The sequence below is a fragment of the Pseudorca crassidens genome, chromosome 10 (genome assembly GCF_039906515.1).
Source record: "Pseudorca crassidens isolate mPseCra1 chromosome 10, mPseCra1.hap1, whole genome shotgun sequence".
NCBI classification, from domain to species: Eukaryota; Metazoa; Chordata; class Mammalia; order Artiodactyla; family Delphinidae; genus Pseudorca; species Pseudorca crassidens.
In genome coordinates this window covers 725,173-746,157 of record NC_090305.1, presented here as the reverse complement: position 1 = coordinate 746,157, position 20,985 = coordinate 725,173, and the positions used below count along the sequence as shown (strand labels likewise).

The 20,985-nt window shown below is 50.7% G+C and overlaps 1 long non-coding RNA gene across 1 annotated transcript; it reads left to right on the top strand.

The window, feature by feature from the left end:
- The first annotated feature begins 4,905 nt into the window (after window positions 1-4,905).
- On the top strand, window positions 4,906-10,993 carry LOC137232944 (uncharacterized). The gene is made up of 4 exons (XR_010947241.1): window positions 4,906-6,005; window positions 6,296-6,389; window positions 7,037-7,903; window positions 9,469-10,993. It is a non-coding gene; the product is annotated as an uncharacterized lncRNA (long non-coding RNA).
- Window positions 10,994-20,985: the final 9,992 nt, after the last annotated feature.

Below are 20,985 nucleotides of genomic sequence, written 5' to 3'. Positions count from 1 at the left end.
ATTTCTGACCCATGAGATGTCTGATTTTCTAGCTTGCGCGTGGGCACCGGGGTGCCAGGCTGGCACTGTCCCCGCGTGAGGCCCGTCCCTCTGGCGGCTCGTCCCCACCTCGGCAGTGCACACCGGGGTCTGAGGACCTCGGGGTGCCCTCTGGCTTCATTTGTTCATACCCTACCCCGCCTACTGCAGAACGTATCAGGGTCCCGTAATAAAGGCACAGACGCAGTAGGGAGAAACCGTGCTAGCGTGGATGACGACCCGAAAGTCGGATTGTGAGGTGGGAGGGATTTCTCCTCATGGACAGACAGACAGACTCACATCCCAGCTGACGGGGCTGTGGCTCGTGGGCCCCCGAGCCTGAGGCAGGCGGCAAGATGCTAAGGGAAACCAGAGCTCTTTCATCCTGAACTTACACCTGCTTTCTCCTCCGGGAGGTGACCGTAAACCCAAAGGGGCAGGACCCGTAGGAACCCACGAGAGGCTTCCAACCCCGCATAACAAGCGACGTGTTGCCATGACAGTAACTGAGTTATTTCGGGCGCGGAATCTGATGGCGTTTTGCGATACGAAGAAATGTGGGCTGAGTCATAGGACGTTGGGATGGATTATGGCTGCGGGGTAGCGTGAGGTATGAGAACGTGAAGCTGCAGGCTGGGGCTCTGGACGCAGAGGGACCCGGAGCCCCGAGCGCTGGGCACCAGCCTCGAAGGGTCCCCACTCAGCTCCTTGCTGTTTCTGGTCCCCACCCTGGCTCCCTTGGCTCGTCAACGCCGTCCCCGAGGGCTCGGCGTTGCTCTGGTTTCTGCCTTGCTCTGACTCTGGGACAACCTCTGACCTTTCCGACCTCGGTTTCAGCCCCCGTGGGGGAGGGGCTCTTACTAGACAAGTCGCCTGCCTTCCCTCGGGTCTACTTGGCGACTCCATGAGGGATGCTCCCCAACCCTTCCTCGTGTCTTTGCTCCATCCGTCCGGTTCACCCCCTCCTCGTTCCCGGGCCGCTGATCTGTTGCGGGGTTTCTGCTGTGCTCTCCAGGAACCAGTCCCCAAGCAGGAGGAGCGAAGCCTGAGCCTCTCCCCTTAATCCCCAGGTGACATGCACGTCTGAAGCCCATTCGCCCGAATACTTTCTGAACACGTGGCTCTTCATCCCTCAGCCTTCCTTTTGGAAAATCATCTTAAACTTTATTAAATTCTTAACTCTTAAGAGCATACAATGAGCTTGTTTGAGTGTAAAACCTTAACGAGGCCCCTGAGGGGCTGGGGAGCGGGTGTTTCTCTTTGCCCGGGCACCGTGGAAACCCTAGGACTGGTGAAGTCTCTCAAATGCAAACACTCTCCACCTGTTTCGCCCGAAGTTTAATTTTTCCAAAGTTTGGCCCTGAACACAGAGACCCTAAAAGAGGAGGCGACCCAGCAAAGTAAAAGTGTCGCCTCCCAGGTCTGACTTCATAACAGGCTTTCTATCTTACAGTGAACGCCTGGCACTCACTTTTCTTCAAGTTGTTCTTTTCAGCTAAACAGGGGACGTCAGCACGGGGGGCTGATTGCGCCTCCTCATTTTAACCATTTATTTCCATTTTTTCACCTGAGGCTCAGCATTTCCAGTGTGTGGAGCGCGTGACGGATGCTGCTTCACTTTTCCTTTGCTCTTGGCCGTTCTTTGCTAATATTCAAGGGCCTCTGGCAACAGACGTCCTCCAGGGGAGGAAAATGATGATTCTGGTGTCTGCAGAATAACAAGGATTTATCACAGTCAACGCTGGAAAAGCCAGCAGCTTCACAGCCACCCCTCCAAACTAACTTCACTTGCTGAGCACAGAGAGAGCAAGTGTGTTCAGAGAAGGCAGTGATACTGACATTTACCTGGAACCTGTCACCTCTGCGGTATTCCTCCCCACATCCTCGCTAGAGGAACTACAAAAAGTGAAGGGGAGGAAGAAACCCAGGTCCTTACTTTTCTGGCCTCCCTTGTAACCAGGGATGACGTACTGGTCGCAGTGACAGATCATAAGCCCAAAGCTACTGTGGATCTCTAGGAACGCTGCTTCTTTCCTGGTAAAAGGGGGCAGATGTGGTCTTTTGGTCCTGCCTTGAATGTGAATGTGACGGTTGGAGCTGCAGCAACTGTCTTGCAACCATGAGGGAGAGGGTAAAAGAGGTGCAGAGATGTGAGTCCTGGCAGTGCTCAGCGACTGTACCCACACTAGCAGCTGCTTACACTGAAGCTTATAATGTTGAAAATTGAGCCCTTCTTTTAAAGCTATGGTTCATGTTTCTGTGCAGCTAAGTGCTTTCCTAACTGAGAATCTCTCAAATATTTTTGTTGCAAGTGAATTGAATCAAGGCCCACTCTCTGCTCTTCCTCCTCTTGCAGACCCAAACACATACTTCTATCCATTTGTTTCAAACAGTATTTCTGGAAATCTGTGTGTGTGTGTCGAAGCCCACCCGGGTTCACATGGGTTAGAACGCGCCTGGTTGGAGGGTTGGCGGGGTCACCGCCCTCAGAGCCTGCAGAGGAGCTGCAGCTGAGAGTGGCCAGGGCTGGCAAGGAAGGCCGGTCACGGAGGGGCTGGTGTGCAGGAAAGGGCTCAGCTCGGGGCCTGCCCCGAGCTTCCTGCCCAGCCTCGCCCTCCCCGCGCCCTGCCTGCTCTTGTGCGGATTAGCGTGAGGGCTGCCCATTTAACCGTCAGAGTCTGACATGGTCAGACTTGAAAATCATGACTTTTTCCTTGTTCCAGACGTGAACAAATCAACCTTGATCCTCCACGGCCACTCCCTCGCTAAATTAGCAGAGTTTACATAACCCACAGTCGGCAGTTTACGCTGGGCGCCACTCAACCCGATTACGTGGCCCACATCCCTCCAGGTGGAATTTTCCTTCTGTTTGTTAGTGTGTGAAGGCAGAAGCTGTGACTGTTTCTTCTGCAGGACATTTTCAGCAGTGAGCCCGTGGTAAACCTTGCTTTGAAAGGGCTGTCACGGGGCCAGCATCCCCCTCGAATTATCCCATTTAATTGTTGTAAGGTTCCCTGGGGGTGGGTCCTATTATTTTTCCCCCTGATAGATGAGGAAAAAAGGGCTGCAAAGTGTTGGCGTTCGGGGTCTGTGCCCTAAACAGTGTCTGTGTGGCAGCATCTCCAGAGAGAGGTGGGCCATAGCCCAGACCCCACGCGTCCGGGTTTTTGAGAGATTCTGGCTCAGGGCAGGAGCACGTGGTCACTGATGAGGGAACTTGGCTTTAGGATGGTGGAACCACTGAATTTTCAACATGGTGGTTGGGAGGCAAAGGGTCATGACCTTCAGGATTCACTTTTTCCAGTTTTCTCCACTGGAGAGAGAAGAGTGTGATCTAGCCAGGGTAAGCAGCCACCGTGGTCCAGCTCTCCCGGCTCCCGTCAGCACAGGTGGTACCAGGGGCTGAGTGTCTGTTTGCTGTGGTGTCTGTTTTCCCCCAGCACCACTCCTGGTCCCGGTGGCTGAGGTTCTCACGGTGTCCTGGTAGCTGGGCCCCTTTCACTGTTGCTCTGATGGCATCAAAGCAGTGGTGGGCGAAGTGCTGGCTCTGGCCGTGTTTCTCCACACGCCCTGTGAAAAGCAAGTGAGCAGCAGCGTGATGGTGTCTCGTCTTGACCCTGGAGAACAGGTCCTGGGCACATTTGGGAGAGGGAGTGGGGCCCCCCCAGGCTCTCCCGGCTGCCCGTCAGCCCCAGGAGAGGACTTGGGCGGGGGCCCCACTGGACTGGTCGCGGTTTGCGGGACAGCGTCATTGCCTGCCAGAAAGAGGGGCAGAAAATCGTGCTTATCTAGACTTGACCGGGTGACAGATACTTTCTCCAAAATGCAGGAAATGAGCCTGTTTCTTTAGGGAAGAAAACTAAAGGTATTTATTTGCCAATGATAAACTTTGAGTTTTGAAGTGAAAACTAGAATTTGGGAAACTTTTATTCACCACTCTAAGCTTTTACACCTTCCCCAAACTGCAAGATTTTTCTAATAAGATCAGAGATAATATGAATTCGAACCAAAAAGCACACTATTGCAAAAGGTTGAATGCAAAGCTGATATGAGTCCAACAACTCCCTATTAAGCTGGATGTGAAAGAGATTTGCAACAATGAAAATAGGCCCCCTTTTCTTTTCTGAGAAAATTTTCTTGTTAAAAAATTTTTTTGAATTTAATTTTTTTTTTTTTGGAAAACATAGTTTTTCCTGATAAGGATATGTACATTAGCATGTAATAAATTTACTAGTTTATTTTAAATGAATGAGTTAATAAATATTTAAAAACCTTATCTATCTAGACACATGTATATACACATATATGTTTATGTACAGATATATTTATAAAAGCTATTTAGGGGACCCTTAATAATTTGTAAGCATGTAAAGGAGTCCTGAGTCCAAGAAGTTTGAGAATGATGGTCGAGGGAACTGGTAAAGGACTCTTGGGGGTTTCCTAGGTCTCTTTCTTCCTCTGGTGGCTGGGAAGAGGGGTGGCTGGACGCTAAGATACGATCTCTGCCTTGTCATCCGGGTGGAGTTTGATATTCCTATGGGCCCTAGTATTACAGCTGTCGTTTCCTCCAAATTCTCTCCATAACATTCGGCTGAAACCGGCTTAGCCAAGAACACACACACACACACACACACCTGGGCCTGGGTCCCTCTATCTCTGAACTGATGTGCTGGCCGCACCCCAGCATGGCCCGGGGCAGAGTTACTTCTCCTGGGGAACTTCACACCCACCACACCACTGGAGCTGGTGGAGTCCACACACCCGCCCGCAGGTTTTACTGGTAGGGGATGCTGGTTTGGAACGTCTGGCACCTTTAGTGCCTTTGGTTCTCCAACAGTAAGATGGGGTGAGAGCCTGCGGCCAGCTCCTCCCCACGCTGTCCGGTGATGTCACGTTGGCCGTAACTGGAGTATTTCCATCAGAGAGACTGGCAGATGCTATGAATCAGGGCTTGGGGTTTCCACAGAACCAGTGATCACATACTTAGCTGCACATCTCTGCTTTATTCCTCATCACCTTGCAGAGAAATCAAAAGAAAGCAATTCTAACAGTGCCTGGCAGTAAGCGCCCAGTGGAAACCAGGTGCTGCTATCACTGTTACCGTGTTTCCGATGCACAGGTAATTCTGACCCACACCAAAGTTTGAGAACCACCATTTTGGCAGAAAAGGGTGGTTAGTCTTTGTAAAAAACACAGGATTCCTCCCTGCCTGGGGCGTCCTTCACAGGACAGCTTCCTTCACAGCCTGGACCTGCAGGATTGGGGCAATCATGCGCAGATGGTGCTGGGGCGTCTGCACCCTACTCGCTTTCCTTATTTGGGGGTGGGAGGTTGCCAGCCCCACGCGGGAAAGACTTACGGCCTGACGTGCAGACTGAAAAGTGCCTCCTTTCTTCTTTCAGCTGAGGGGTGGGTTTGGCTAAAGAAGGGCTTCCTTATGGGTGGGTGGGTGGCAGATACGGGGAGGGCCTTGTAAAGGGAAGAGGAACTCAAGGGAAAGGGTCACAGATGCCCCTGTGGACCAGCCTTGTCTCCTCTACCCCTGCTGATACCCTCATGCGAGACCCCAAGAGGACAGAGCCCTCCCCAGGTCCATCTCAGCTGTAGGACGAGGTAGGGGCCGCCCAGGCTCCATCCAGAAATATCTCAGAGGACCTTCCCACTACCTGTTCTGGAGGCAACTCCAATACCCTCAGAACTGCAGCCTTAAAAGGCTTGCCTTGAAATCAACCCAGGTATTTTCTTTCCATTTTGCTTCTTGAATCAAAGAATCGGTCTCTAGAAAAATGTTTCAGTCGCTGAACTTTGTGTATATTAACAATTTTGTGTTACACTAAACCATTAACAGAGCTTCGTTTTGTTTTCAGTGCCAAGTGAGCATTTCTGGGGTCCACACTTCAACATAGCTGCTCAAAAGGTCTGAGGACGTCCTTTTGGCTGATAGAGTCCCAGAGGCACGGTGCTCCAGACACCCCGGGTTTATCTAGGTCAGAGCTTTGCCTCCGAGCACGAAAGCTCCTATCTCATCCATCAGGTTTTCCTAGGAACCAGTGCAAACATTTCTCTAAGTCGTTTATTGCCAAGGTTTAGACACTGGTTTACTTTTACTCATGAGTGATCTTAGGCAGATTTGATTTAAAGCCTTTGATTCTGTTAAATCCAATTTCATTTAGGAAGAAGGAGAAAGAGGTGGGGGAGGGAGGGGGGAGGGAGAGAAAAAGAAGAATGTAGCCCGCTGTCTAGTTTAAAATAGTGCTGATTTAATTATGTGTTTCAGATTAATTTTTCCATTAAGTGAGGAAGCACAATATTGATTTGTTTTGTGTGTGACCGTTACTAACTGAAGTGGATACTTGTCAAGTTATTACAAGGTGAAGTGTCTCTAACTAAACATATTAATCATGGACTGGAGAGGGTATTTTCACGCCCTGTGCTTATTAGAAGGATGGGCGCTATCATAGTCAAATCATACACACTTCAATTGCTTTGCTCAACTCAAAGTAGCAGGCTTACATATTCTGTATGTTTTCCCCATGTTTATTTTTGTAAAAACAACACATGGATTTTGAATCTGCTTCATGTTTCTAAACGTTACATCGGATCATTTAAAATAAATCTCAAATGGGCTTTCTTCCCAGTCAAGGTGGAAACAGAGTGATGAATTGTCGTTAACTCCACTTCGCCGTCCTCGTCTTTATCTCTGAACCAGAAAAGAGAGACGTGTACCTAATTTACCAAGCATTAAATGATTTTCTTCAATTTTATCTAAGTTAGCTCAAGAGAGGAAAATGTTTTTACAGGTGTAGAAGCTTCTGATGTTAAAATCGTCCTCACTTCAGCGGCTGCTGTGACCGTAGGACCTTAATCGTCTTGCAGTCGCTCACCGGCGACTTTTAAAATAACCCAAACACCCAACTACATTTGACACCATTATTCCTTGGTGCTAAACGTCTTACATTGGACCCCGGTGAGCCCCTGACATCCTCTTTCCAGTATAACTGCTTTTCCTTCACAGCAGTTAAGGACATTGATGTCAGAACCGAGTAGTTGAAGGAGGTTCAAGAAAAGGACCTGGAAATGAGACATGACAGGCTTGCACTATTGGTGAACTTGCTTGAAGGTCCACACGATCGTGTCATGTTCTACTAAGAATAAGCATTCCCACCACGATGATCAGTTTCAGCTTTGACGTGGCCCAAGCAGAGCTGTCTTTGAACACGTTGATCGAGCAAAGGTCTTGGTGTTTGTATTAAAAGTTAGTTTTCTGTGTGTCCTTTGCCACTTAGTAGGGCTCAGCCCTCCTGCTTTGCTCCAGCATCTTCGGGTGGTGGGGAGCTCGGCAGCCTGGGGATGGTCCCCCCCAGGCCGTGTGCGTCCTGACTCCCGAGCCCCCCACTCTCCTCTCCGCGGTCCCAGCGCTTCTCACGCGGGGACCTCCCTTCTCCTCAGGGACCGCTGCCTGCCTCGCTCTAACCTTCCCTCTCGTCTGACTTGCTACAACCCTGGAGCAGACCCTTCACGGGCACGTGTGTGTCCGTGGGGTGGGCGTGTCCCTTGCGGGACCTGGTGGGAAGCTGGGGCTCTCCTCTAAGGTCACCGCGCACACACACGTGTGGGGACAGCCAGAGGGCTCCTGGTCCAGTTGAGGGTCCACGGACCCCAGGTCAGCAGCCCCTGTCGGGAATTTTCACTTGGGAGAGGCTCACGCCTGGTGGGACGCGGGACGCTGCTGTGTTCTTCCTGCTGCCTTGCCCGTAGGGCTTTCGAAATACTCACTGTTTTCTAAAATGTTTGCCTCAGTTTTGTCTCCGTGATTAGAGTGTAAGCTCCTTGAAGGAAGGGACAGAGGACTTTGATGACAAGACAACCACTTTGACTAAACAAGGTACAGTAAATGTAGTTGAACACCCGTCGGCCAGTCAACATTTAAATGGGAAGCAGGGCGTGTTTTGTGCCTAAAATGACACACTTTCGGTACCAGGGCACATCTGATCCTGGAGGAAGCTCGATGAGCGTGGTGGCATATTCTCTGTGATTTTAGGGAAGGGAGATTCCCACCCATCCCCCTCATGCCTGGAGGGGCCGACCCAAAGGCAAGGAGGGGCTCGGCAGGTATGAGAGGGGACAGAAAAAGACGAAGGAGAGCAGGGGAAGCAGGGGACAGAGGAGAGGAGGGCAGGGGCCAGGGGCCGGCCAAGGGGCCACACTGGTGCGTGGTCTCCGAATTCAGGCTCCTGAGAACTTCTTGGAGCAATTATCCATTCCTACCTTGTCCATGGCGGTCATGAGACACCCCCCGTGCAGGCTGAGTGTCACCTGCTGTGGCCACTCACCTGTTGGGTCCCAGCCTCGGAACCAGGTAGCTTTGCTTCTTGGTTTCCCTTCGCCCTTACGTTCTATTGTTGCTCCGAAGGCCAATGCGTATCTGCTGGGGTTTATTCCATCGCGCGGCTGCTGCTTCCAAGTAGCGGCCTGAGGCTAGTGTCGCACTAACCTGGCCTTTGCTGCCTCTCCCGGAGGACCCCACCCTTAGAAGGCTCTGAGGAGTTTCAGGTCAGAGGACGAGAACCATCCTGGCATTCGATGTGTATTTGCGCACGCATTTAATTTACTTGGGGAGAAGAGCGGCTACTACCCAAGCAAATATAGTAATTGGCCCGATTAGCGATAAAGCTGGAATCGGCAATTTAGGAGACTCAGAGTCAGCATGCTGGGCGAATAGCTGTTGCATAAGCTGTTACTGTTGCCGGCACCTACTTGAGCTGCTGTAATTAACTCCACTTTAATTATTAGACTCATGTTCGTTCCCTCCTGGGCCTTTGTATTTATAAGCACGCAGACAAGGGCTCCTTATTAAGCATGTTGAGGGAGAGGTACACCCGACAGCCCGGTGCCAGGCCCTGGACCCCAAAGGCTGGTCCTAAAGTCATGAGCTGAGCAGGGCTTGGCTCACCTTTTCTCTAAAAGGCCGAACAGCAGCTGCTTCGGGCTTTGTAAACCAGGCTCAGGGGAGGCTGGTCACGGAGGCTGCCTGATGGGGGCGGGGCTGTGCACCAATAAAACGTGACAAAAACCGGCCAACTGTCCGAGAGATCATAAGAACATTTGAGCAAATGGAAGTCAGCCAGTGGGGACCGCGGACCGGGCGGCTGCCTGATGCACAAGGCGGGAGCTTTGGGCCACAAACTGTTGACGTTCCCTTCTGACGCTTAGAGGCCTTTGCTTTTCTCTTATTCCTCGATTCTTAGTTCAAGAGCTAAGGTTGCTGAAGGAGGGACGTTTCTAAAGGTCCAGGTCAGTAGCCTCGGCCGCAGGCCAGGCCGTGCCCCTGCCGGCTCCTGTCTGCACTTTCATGGCTGCTCTCGGGCTACAAAGGTGGGGCAGTAGTTGCTGCAGTGGCTTGGTGGACGGCGCACAAAGACCACATATTTGCTCTCTGGCCCTTTACAGGAAGCGTCTGTGGGACCCTGCTGTACACAGGCAACTGCAGTCGTCTCTCAAAGGGAAATACGATGTGTGTGGTCAGCTGTGTATCATCACACATGCAACAAGTACCTGTGTCACGAGTGGACTGTTCACAGATAAGCCTGATAAACGTGTGAACACAGGTTACGGGTTATGATGCCACCAGAGAGGATCCGCGTTGCGTGCCTGGATTCCGGGCAGCCGCCTCGCTGCGCACCATCCCCACAGGAGGCTCCTGCTTCCCCACTGGTGGCCGCGCGGCTGGGGGTCAAGCCCGCCCGTCGTCAGAACCAAAAGGCCCCAGAAGGTGCAGGAGGAATGGCCGGAGGAGGCCACCTGGGGACAGATTCCACACGCACATCTTACAATAAGGACTTAAATGAGCTTTTCACCCAGAGTTTTAAAGTGCGGGTATTTGCACCGTGGACGGCTGTCTCCCTGCCTGCAAGACTTAGGGAAGCTTTGGAGAGGGCTCAGAGCCCCGTCAGCGCCCCCTCCAGGGCCTGGTGGGTCACCCACGGTTTACACCCGCTGTCATTTTCTCTCCTGGTTTTCCAGGCTTTGCTGGATGCTAATTCATTGTCCAAACATCCCCCAAAGTGGGCTTTGTAGAGTTGAGAGACACAGCACCGCGGGGGAACGCTGAGAGAGGCCTCGGTCACCGGTCCCGCAGGTGAGGAGACAGGCTGGGCGCTGACTTTCCACGCGCACTGCCCTTGGGGCCGTTTTCTGCGCCATCAGTGGTCTTCCAAATAGAGCCCTCTTAAATAAAACGTGCCAACATATGAGCCCAGGAGGATGCATCTGCCGCTCCCGGGCCCAGACGGAGGGGGTGGAGTCACCTGGAAGGCCGTCGGGCACCCAGACCCTTGGCGGGGCCCTGTCCCAAAGCCCGGCTGGGCCCATGCCTCCTGTCGAGGCTGCCTGCTCAGGCCTCCGAAAGGACTCACAGCACCCTTTCGGTTGCCAGACGTCGGTGTGATGGGCAGGGCCTGGGCCGGCCCCGCAGCATCTTACGACAGGGGCTCCGTCTGTGGCGCCTTTGGGGGAGTTTCTCCACGAGAGACTCCATGCAAGGGTCTCACCGACCTTTGCTGCCAGCCCCATGCCCTCCCAACCCCCGTTATTCATCTGCAGGACAGCGTGGGTCATGAAAGGGGTGGCCCAGGCCCCTTCACGCCTGTCCTGTGAGTCAGCGCCGAGGCTGCCGCGGCCTGAGCCCCCAGGGCCGTGCTGCGGGTCGGAGGCCCAGGAGGTGGGAGCTCAGACGCGGCCGATCTGCCCTAGACGAGGGACGAGATAGTAACGTGACCGTTTATGCCCGTTTGTGACCACACTGCTCCTGTCGTGCCGGCCAGACGTGCTCCCCAGGTGACCAGGCAGGAGGGGGCCTTCTGGGACTGGCCTTGGGCGGCCCCTTCTCAGGGCAAGTCAGCGGCCCCGGCGGGGCCGCCTGGGCAGTGACCCCGCCCCACCTGGGCAGTGATCCCACCCCACCTGGGCAGTGACCCCGTCCCCACTTGGGCAGTGACCCCGTCCCCCGCCTGGGCAGTGACCCCGCCCCACCTGGGCAGTGACCCCGTCCCCACCTGGGCAGTGACCCCGTCCCCACTTGGGCAGTGACCCCGTCCCCCGCCTGGGCAGTGACCCCGCCCCACCTGGGCAGTGACCCCGTCCCCACTTGGGCAGTGACCCCGTCCCCCGCCTGGGCAGTGACCCCGCCCCACCTGGGCAGTGACCCCGTCCCCACCTGGGCAGTGACCCCCGTCCCCACTTGGGCAGTGACCCCGCCCCACCTGGGCAGTGACCCCCGTCCCCACTTGGGCAGTGACCCCGCCCCACCTGGGCAGTGACCCCGCCCCACCTGGGCCCCCTCTGCCTGCTGCTCCTGCAGGCGGTGACCCAGCAGGAGAAGCCGGTTAACCAGCAAAGGGGACCTTGACCCGCCTGCGGGACTGGAGAGACGAGAGTCCCTCTGGAGAGAAAAGGGCCGGGGCCCACGCTCTCCCCGTGTCTGTCTCTGTTCCAAGCGTGCGTGTGTGTGTTTCCGTGTGCACGCGTGCCGGGGCGTCTCGAGGAGGAGCCCACGCACATGCCCTGTGCCCCGGTTTGCCGGCAGTGGAGGGGCTCGTGTCTGCAGCCGCACGCCGCTCCTTCCGCCTGCAGGCAAGGTCAGCCCGTCTCAGTCCGCAGGTGCCGCTGCGCTTGGAGACTGCCGCCAGCCCCAGGGTTCCGGTGAGTTCACTGCTGGGCCTGGCGAGCGGCGGGGGCTGTTCTGCACGTGCACGTCTGCAGGAATCCCAGCCTTCTCCTCTGCGGACACAGGAATCCCAGCCTTCTCCTCTGCGGACAGAAGGTTCTTGGCAGGAAGGATGAGGCTTTCTCTTCTGCTCACGTTAGTTGGCCACCTGCTCCAGGGAGGCCAGGTTTGCTGACTTACAGGGACTGATCTGCAGTCAGGGGCTGCATTCCAGCGCGGGCAGGGCCCGGGTCTGCGCCGCAGCTCCTGGGACGCGCTATGCTGGTGGGCGGGGCCGAGGGGCAGCGGGGCGCGGAGCGCTGTCGTCTTCACTGCGCTTTAATGATGGGGTGAGCATGTTGGGGCCGCAGCCAATAGGTGAGGATAATTACGCGGGGAATTCATGCACCCCGGCCCCACGTTATCACTCACACCCGCCCTCCCAGCGCTTGGGGGCCGGAGAAGTGTCAGGATGGTTCCAGGGCTGGAGACCCCAGCTTCCTGGTGAAGCGCACGTCTGGCAGAGTCCTGAGAGCACTGCTGCTAGATCTGAAGAGGTCAGCAACCTGATTTTAGGAGAAAAGCACTCCTTTTCTTCCCAGGTTGCCCTCGAGGGAAAACTGGCTCAGAGGGAATTCACTTCCGGGGCTAACTTGCAGGGGCAGCAAGTAGGGGTTTTGTCTCGGTGCCCTCTCGAATCTCCTTTGTGAACTTGGAACAAAAGCCCCCAAATCGCTCTTGGTGCCCCTGCCTTCTCGGTGGGGGTTGGGGGTGGGGCTGGCCAGAAATGCAGCGCACGGCCACCCGGTCATGAAGCGGGAGACACAAGCTGTGTTTCCTTCCTTTTGTACCTTGGCAGTTTAACAGGGCATTGGTGGGAGGAGCTCCAGGGCCCTGGGTGAGGATGAACCGCGTCCCAGGAACATGTGCCGCCGGGCGCCATGTGCATCAGGGGCGTCTAATCTGAGCGGCGACTGCCCCTCTGGGTATTTTCCTGTGGACGGTTTTGATATGGAAAGGAGCGGCTTACACGGTGGGCCTAGCTTAGTCTGCTATATTTAGCTGTTAAAAAGAGTTCTCTCTGATCTCTTTTGTGGGAACGGTCCTCTGCCCCAGCTTCTCTGTTACCCACTCTGCAGGGTGTGACAGCTGAGGCTGGTCACGTGGAAAAACAAAACAGGCTTCTCGCGTTGGGGAGAGTGATCGTATTTTATGCGGTGGGAAAAGTAAGGAGGAAGATAGGTTCTTTGAGCTACAAGAAGAGCCTGAGAGAATGTCCAGTCGAGTGGTTTTCAGCTTTCCTGCAGCCCTTGGTCCTCCAACATGAGGGCGGATGCCCGGGGCAGGGGAGGCCGTGGGAGCCCCTGCTCACGTGGTCACTCTGTCCTCTCTGGCCATGATGATCGACGACGAGGCCCAGCCTTGAAACCTGCTCCAAAGTGAGCACATCTATTTGATTTCGTCTCATTTTTATTTATTTATTTTTTTGTGCAGGTATAAACACAATTATTTATTTTTGGTTTTATCAAGGTCATAGTCATTCTATATAAACTCTTGTATTTGTTTTTTAGCATCTTTATTGGAGTATAATTGCTTTACGATGGTTCGTCTCATGTTTAAAGAAGTCATTTCTGCAACTTTTTACAATTCATGTAATAGATTGATATGGTCAAATATATGCATATAAGTAACTTATAAATCGGTAAATATACATCTTCAGGGTATAGGTATATTCAAAGATCCTCCTGGAGGAGGGACAGACAGTTCAAAAGTTTGGAGGCCACCGTGTCAGTGGCCACGTGTGGACAGCACGGCCAGTACACTAACACCCTGCTTTTGCCCCAAGGAGGCGGGAGATGCGGGGCTTTGCAGACAGGTGGCTGCTGTTCAGACGGGTGGGCGCCCAGGATGCCACCTCGCACACCAGGGCCTGCGCATCACAGCAGGCTGCCTCTAGGCCCCGAGCTTGCACAGCTGACGACTAAAGTGTCAGGGCCCCTCAGGAGAGCTTCGCTGGGTACAAGCCCCCGGGGTGAGGCTTCACAGCCCAGTCCATCCTCATCTGGCTTTGCTTCTTCCTCCAGAGAAGTTAATCAACCTCCTGCACAAACGTCTTTTCTTATTTTCTCCCTACAAATAGATCCATCAAGATCAAACTTCAAAAAAAAAAAAAAAAAAGAGCTAGTTTGTCGTCACATAAGGAAGAAGAAAGAATGACCAAAAGTAGAATTTGGGTGTGTCTTCTGTCTGTGACCAGGCTTCCCTGGTCTGGGGTTTGAGCCTCGTCTTAGACGCTGGTGAGAGCTGGATGGAACTCCCTTGTGAAGAAAGGCTTACGGGAAGGGGGGGACCACAGGACACCTGTTGGGGTTTTGACCAGATGCTTCAGATGTGGATCAACTGAGGGGAACTGACGTCTTGACAATATTGAGTCTTCCAGCTCACGAGCAAGGTGTGTCTCTGCACTAATACAGGACTTGAATTTCCTCAGCAAAGCAGTGTGGGTCTTACGTACCTGTGTCAGACTTACTTGTGAGTTTGATGCCATTGCAAATGGTGATGTGTTTCTAGTTAAAATCCCCAACTGTTCCTCATTCATTGCAGTGCAGTCACCTCCCTGTGTCCGCGGGTGATGCGTTCCAGGGCCCCTGAGGGCACCCAAATCCAAGGACACTCAAATTTCTCTATCAAATGTTTGCGTATAACCTACACACACCCTCCCATAGACTTTAAATCATCTCTAGATTGCTTGTAATGCCTGCTACAATGTAAATGTTATATAAATACTTGTAAATACGATGCTACGTATATAGGTCCCAGGATGTGGAAAATTCAAGTTTTGCTTTTGGGAACTTTCTGAAATTAAATATATGTATTTGGTCTGTGGTTGGTTGAATCTGAGGGTGCTGGACATGCAGCTATGAAAGGGTGACTGTGTATAGAAATGCATTTGATATTTAATACTGACCTTGTACCCTGCACCCCTACTTTTACTTGTTAATTCTTGAATCTTTTTACTTAGAGTTCACTAGATTTTCTGCGTAGGTGATTATGTTGTCTGCAAATAAGACAGGTTTAGTTCTTCCTTTCTCATCTGGGCCCATTTGATTTCTTTTTCTTTCCCTGATGGATTGCTGGGACCCCCCCCCATTACAATAGTGAGTACAAGTGGTGAAAGTCATGTCCTTGTCTTATTCTTGATCTCAGGAATAAAACTGTCAGCATTCCACCATTATGTGCACTTTATCAGAGTGAAGAAATTTCTCTCCTATTCCCAGTTTACTGTGAAGCTGTATTTTGTAAAATACTTCTGTGTCCGTTGAGATCATCATGTGGTTTTTCTTTTTAGTTTATTGTAATATGGTAAAATACATTGACTGATTTTTGAATATTAAACCAACCTTGCATTCCTGGGTCAAGCCTCACTTAGTCATAATGTATGTGTATGTATATGCATATATATAAACATAGATGTAAATATTCTAGACAAAATGTCAGCCAATCAAATACAATATACACATAATATTGGAGAGTACATATATTATTATATATTGGATTTGATTTGCTCACATTTTATTTAGAACATTTACATCTATATTCATGAGAGATATTGGTATATTTCTTTTTCTTTTTTTTTTTTTGAGGTACATGGGCCTCTCACTGTTGTGGCCTCTCCCGTTGTGGAGCACAGCCTCCGGATGTGCAGGCTCAGCGGCCATGGCTCACGGGCCCAGCCGCTCCCCGGCATGTGGGATCTTCCTGGACCAGGGCACGAACCCGTGTCCCCTGCATCGGCAGGCAGACTCCCAACCGCTGCGCCACCAGGGAAGCCCTCTTGTAATGTTTTTACATAGTTTTGATATCAGGATAACACTAGCCTCAAAGATGAGTAACTATGTAGTCTTTTTAAATTTTTCTGGAAGAGTTTGCACAGAGTTGGTAATATTTCTTTCTTAAATGTTTGCTAGACTTCCCCTCTGAAGCCATCTAGGCCTGAAGTTTCCTTTTTTTAACTACAAATTAAATTTAGTTAATAGATATAGAGCTGTTTGGGTTATGAACTTCTTAAATGAGAGGTGGATTATCTCTTTCAAGGAATTAGTCCACTTCATCCAAGTTGTCAATTTTAGATGCATAAAGTGTTCATAATATTCCCCTATAATTTTTTATTATCTGTAGAATCTGCTGTGATGTCACTAGCTTCACTCCTGATACTGGTGTTTGTTTCTTCTTTCTTTTTTTTCTTATTCATCTGGCTAGAAGCTTATCAATTTTGTCGATCTTCTCAAACAAGAAGTTTAGTTTCACTGATCTTGTCTCTTGGTTTTCTGTTTTTACTGCACTGAACGTTCCCTTTGATCTTTATTATTTCCTTCCTTCTGCCTGATTTGTCTTCAATTTGTTCTTCATTTTCTAGTTTCTTGAGGTGAACACTGAGGTCACTGATTTGAGGCGTTTCTTCTTGTCTGATATAGGTGTTCAATACTAGAATTTCCCCATAAGTTCTGCTACAGCAGCATTCCACAAATTCTGATATGTTGTGTTGTTATTTTAATTTCATTCAACAGCCTTTTCTTCTCACCTACCTAAATCTGGAAAGTGCCCAGCCTAATTTATAACACAGGTTTTGTGCTCAACAAATGTTAATTCCCTTGCATCTCATATATCATTTGAATGTTCCCCAGTAGACACTTAAGAAATCCTCATTAAATGAGTACATAATAACAGATAACATTTATAGAATACTTACCACATGCTAGGTACTAAGGTACGTTCTTTTCAAATTATCTCGTCTTATCCTTACTACAGTTTTATTAGGCAGGTACTACTATTGTTCCCATGTTATGGATGAGGAAGCTGATGCCGACAGGTTACATAAGTTGCCGTAGGTCCCAGAGCCAGAAAGGGGAGAACCGGAGCCTGTGTGTGTCCATGGCATAGCCCCTCCCCACGTCCATCCCAGGAGAGGCTCCCACCTCACCTGCTTCCTAGCAGTCACTAAACTCAGTGTTTGAGGCCCATTTTGTGGTCAGAACTGTAGCTGGGAATTAACAGACACAGGTCTTTTACCTACAAGGTTAGAGTCCAAGTGTGAAAAAAAACAACAAAAAAGCAACATGAGTAGCAGTCAGAGCTCAGAATGATGTGGGATAGACTCTAAAGGGAATGGAAATTTAGGGAAAGCAGAGAGCGACAAAGCAGGGGCAGTTAAAGAGAGAAGACTTCCCGGAAGAAGGGGACCCCACGGACTCTGAACAAGGGTAAGATGTGAACATCCCCATAGGTTCCCCCAAAGTGTGGCCTGAGCGTGGGAGCGAGGGAGGGCAGAGGGTGAGCTGGAGGGCTGAGGCCACAGAGGTCGGCCCCCAAGGCCCCAGTAAAGAAGACGGATTTTATCCCAGGTGTGTTTGGAAGCTATGGGCAGGTTTTAATAGTAGGTAACATGATCCTGTCAACATTTTAAGGTCACTTGGCTGGAGAATGGGGGTGTGGGGCAGAAAGAACAGTTAGGGGACGAGCCTTCCTGAGACACGCAGTGGGACCGCTGCTCCGTGGGGCTCCGTGGGGTTGCAGGTCAGGCATTTGGAGTGGGCCAGGCAGCTCTGTGTGATGTCCCCTGTGTGCCAGCTCCAGGTCAGGCATAGGGTGGGTTTCTGAGAGGGAGACAAAGGATGTCAGTGCAGCATTTGCGGGAGGTCGGTTACAACGATGGTCGTGCATGTGGTTAGACCAGGATGGAAGCACAGCTGGAGGGGCTGATGGAGCGGAAACGGGTACCATCGTTGGACCGAAGTGTGGATCCCGACAAAGAATCAAGACCAAGGGCAAACCTGAGCGAGTGAGTTTAAGAGGAGACGGTGGTGGGGAGAGTGTGGCGTGGCTGAAGTTTCAGAAATGGGAGCTAAGTTTCAATGAAAGTGGTGCAAACTTTATATACATGTTTTTCACATACACAAAGCCTTTTTCAGGACCCCAACTTCCCCTCCAGCTATGACCTTACATGCCTTCCGTTTACCATCAAGCTTCAAACTGCTCTTCTTGATGACGCCAGTGACCCACACAGAGTGACTTGAAGATGCAAATGTCACCATTTCACACCATCAAAGGATAATGAACTCCCTTGTTAGGAGGTCAACATATTTTCCAATTTCCCTTTACGTTTCTTCTTTGGCCCATATATTACTTAGAAGTGTGTTATTTAGTTTCTAAGTATTTGAGGATCTTCCAGATACCTTTCTGCTGGTGATTCCTAACTTAATTCCGTCGAGATCAGAGAACATAATTTGTACAACCAGAAGGCTTTTAAATTTATTAAGGTTTGTTTTGTGACCCAGAATATGCCTGATCTTGGAAAGGGTGCTTGAACAGGACATATATTCTGCTATCCCGGGTGGAAGGTTCTGTCGATGTCACTTAGGTCAGTTTGGTTGATATTTTTGGGCTCAAGTCTTATTTATTTTTGCCGATTTCCTGTCTACTTGTTTTACCAATTTTCGAAAAGAAGTTTTAGGCATCTCCAGTTGTAATTGTGAACCCGTTTATTTTTCGCTGCAGTTCTATCATCTTTCGCTCCCTATATTTGAAGCCCTGTTATTAAGGGACTACATCTTTAGGATTGCTGGACCCCTTTGTCACTGCAAAATGACCTGATTGCTCTGGGGATGTCCTTTGCTTTGAAGTCTACTCTTGTCTGACATAAAAGTCGTCACCGCAGCTTCTCTGACTAGTGTTAGCACGTCTGTTTCCTTCCTTTTACTTCTAACCAACTATCAGGTGATGCTTTGTGGGGTTGCAAAGCAAACAGACTGTAAATGGCCAAAAAGCGGCTTGCTTGGGCTATTTTTAAAATAATTGGATGTGTAAAAATTTGAGTTTGGTGTCGGCAGGCTCTTGAGCTAATGGGTCTTGTGCAGTGAAGAAATAAGGCAGGAGCTGACCTGCAGAGGCCGTGTTAGGCACATTTGTATCATCTGTCAATAGTCAGAGAGTTAAATGAATTTCTCAAGTACGAAAAGTAATAGGTTTAAAATTACCAGAAACTCTACGGGTAGCACAAGTCATAACCATACATCACATAGTTTGTTTTACCTTCAAATTTTAGTTCCTAGGTTGATTGCATTTATACATCAAAAATCAACTTGACCCTTATCAGTCCTATGAAGATTTTGTTCCTGTTAGAAGCCATATAATTTAGAGCAGGCTGGAGCTGGGGTAGGAAACTCAGAAACTCAGAAAATGGAAATAAGGCCCACTCACAATTCTCAGGATTCACCAGCCCAAACAGAAGCATCAGCTAAAAGTGTTTATTAAAACTCTGTGGGCTTCCATCTTTAGGAGATGCCATTTATTCTTCCCACAAATATGTGTGATGCCAGGTGGACAGAACAGATGCGGTTCCCCCCCAAGAACCTCTGGGGAAGGAAGACCCCCACCCAGAACACAGTGATGGAAGGTGCTGATAGTGGATGGGGGGACTCAGGGCTTGGTGAGACCCCCGGCAGAAGAAGTAACAGGTTAGCGACACGGTAAGGTGTGTATTCAAGCAGTGGAAGTGACCTGATCAAATCTGGTTTTCAGGCCATGACCCTCTCTCTGGTGTAACAAGGTCGGCATTGTAGCGTGTTGGGTTTTACAGTTCAAAGCGATGACCACTTAGCTGTATGGTGCTTCAGAAGACATCTCTCCTGATTCCAAGTAGCCCTTTTCTAACAAATGTTTTCAAGTCTGGGAATGTATTGAGTCCATGATCACTTCACCTTTCCTCCCTAACACGGCCTCCTCTGTTGGGTACTTCCAGCACTTGACAGGACAGGACTGAAATGCTATGCTTAACTCACTAAAGCTAACTAAACGTTTGCACACAGCCCTACAACGTACAACTTCTTAAGTTTCCAGTTTTGGGTCATTTACAATGAATTACTCTCCTGTGTTACAAATTCTGTAATCTCAGATCTGAGGATACCAAGGGTGAGTGATACCAGGATTTAAAATAGACCCGCCAGGAGTCACTGGAATTCTTGAAGCTGCACTGGGTAACGTCTCTCTGAAGGATTTTTGCAATTCACTTGATCTTACAAGGAAGTAGCTATTTTAAAAAATTCCATCCACTGTATGTAAAGCAAGTCATATGATTTAAGATAATCACCAAATGCCACATCGCGTTACAGAGCCTGCGTCCAGCTCAGCCAGGTTCCAGCTGCTGTGTTTACCCAGCAGAAGTGCCTCGGAGCCTCTGCTCAGATACCTACTTGTAAATGTCTGCACAGACCCGCGCACGCCCACCTCAAGGCGCATTTGGGCCTGTCCAAATGGCAGGCATCGCCTTTCTTTAAGTGTATGCGTGTGGGTTGAAACACATTAATCACTTTTCAAAATCCTTCAAGTATTTGTGCGGTAATTTCAATAAACTAGATTTCAAAGCAGGTGGGCACGCTGCCAGCAGGCGGACGAGCCCAGGGGTGGGATTCTGGCATTTCTTGTTCAATGCTACGTGCCATTAAGGAAAAGCGTTTGAAACAAGGAGGGAGAGTCCAATTATGCCGTGGAGAGGCATGTGTGTGTGTCAATGTCCTGTCTTTACAGCAATTCACGGTTTGTGCCAAGCCATAAATATTTATAATTTTAGCTCAGACCCTTCCCCCCGCATCACTGTACGCGTTTTCTCTGGTTCCTGTGCTCCCTTCCGGGACAGCCCGGGCAGAGGCGGCACCCCCGTCGCCCCCCGGCTTGTGCTTGCTTACCGACAGGACCCAGGCTGCTTGCAGTTAATCCTGGCGCCCGCCAGCTCTAATGGACTCGTCACTATCAATAAGTCAGCGGCCTGACCTACTATGAGTTGGCGCTGGCAGTGCCGCTGGGCAAGATCACACGTCCCCGACGCCACGCTGACCCCTCCCTGCAGAAAGGGACCTGCTGCCAAAGCCCGGGAGGGGAGAAGGTAGAGCCTCTGACTCGCTCTCCAGGCCATGCACGGCCTGGGCGGTCGCCCCTGTCTGCAAAGCACAGGACGTTTTTCAAATTCCTGCAAATAATGATGATAATAATAGACACTTTGTGAGAGGTGGGGAGACCGGGGTCCATAGTCTCAGTACGGAGCTCTGGGGGATCCACGTTGGTGGCGATGACTTAGGGCTGCCCGTCAGTGTAGGTGATTCCCAAGAGCCTGGGCCACACTCCACCTTCCGCGTTGCTGGTCTGTGTTGAAAGGCTGACTTCTAGTCTGTTGGGAAGGACCAAGCAGTGAGAATGGAGCCTCTTTGTTC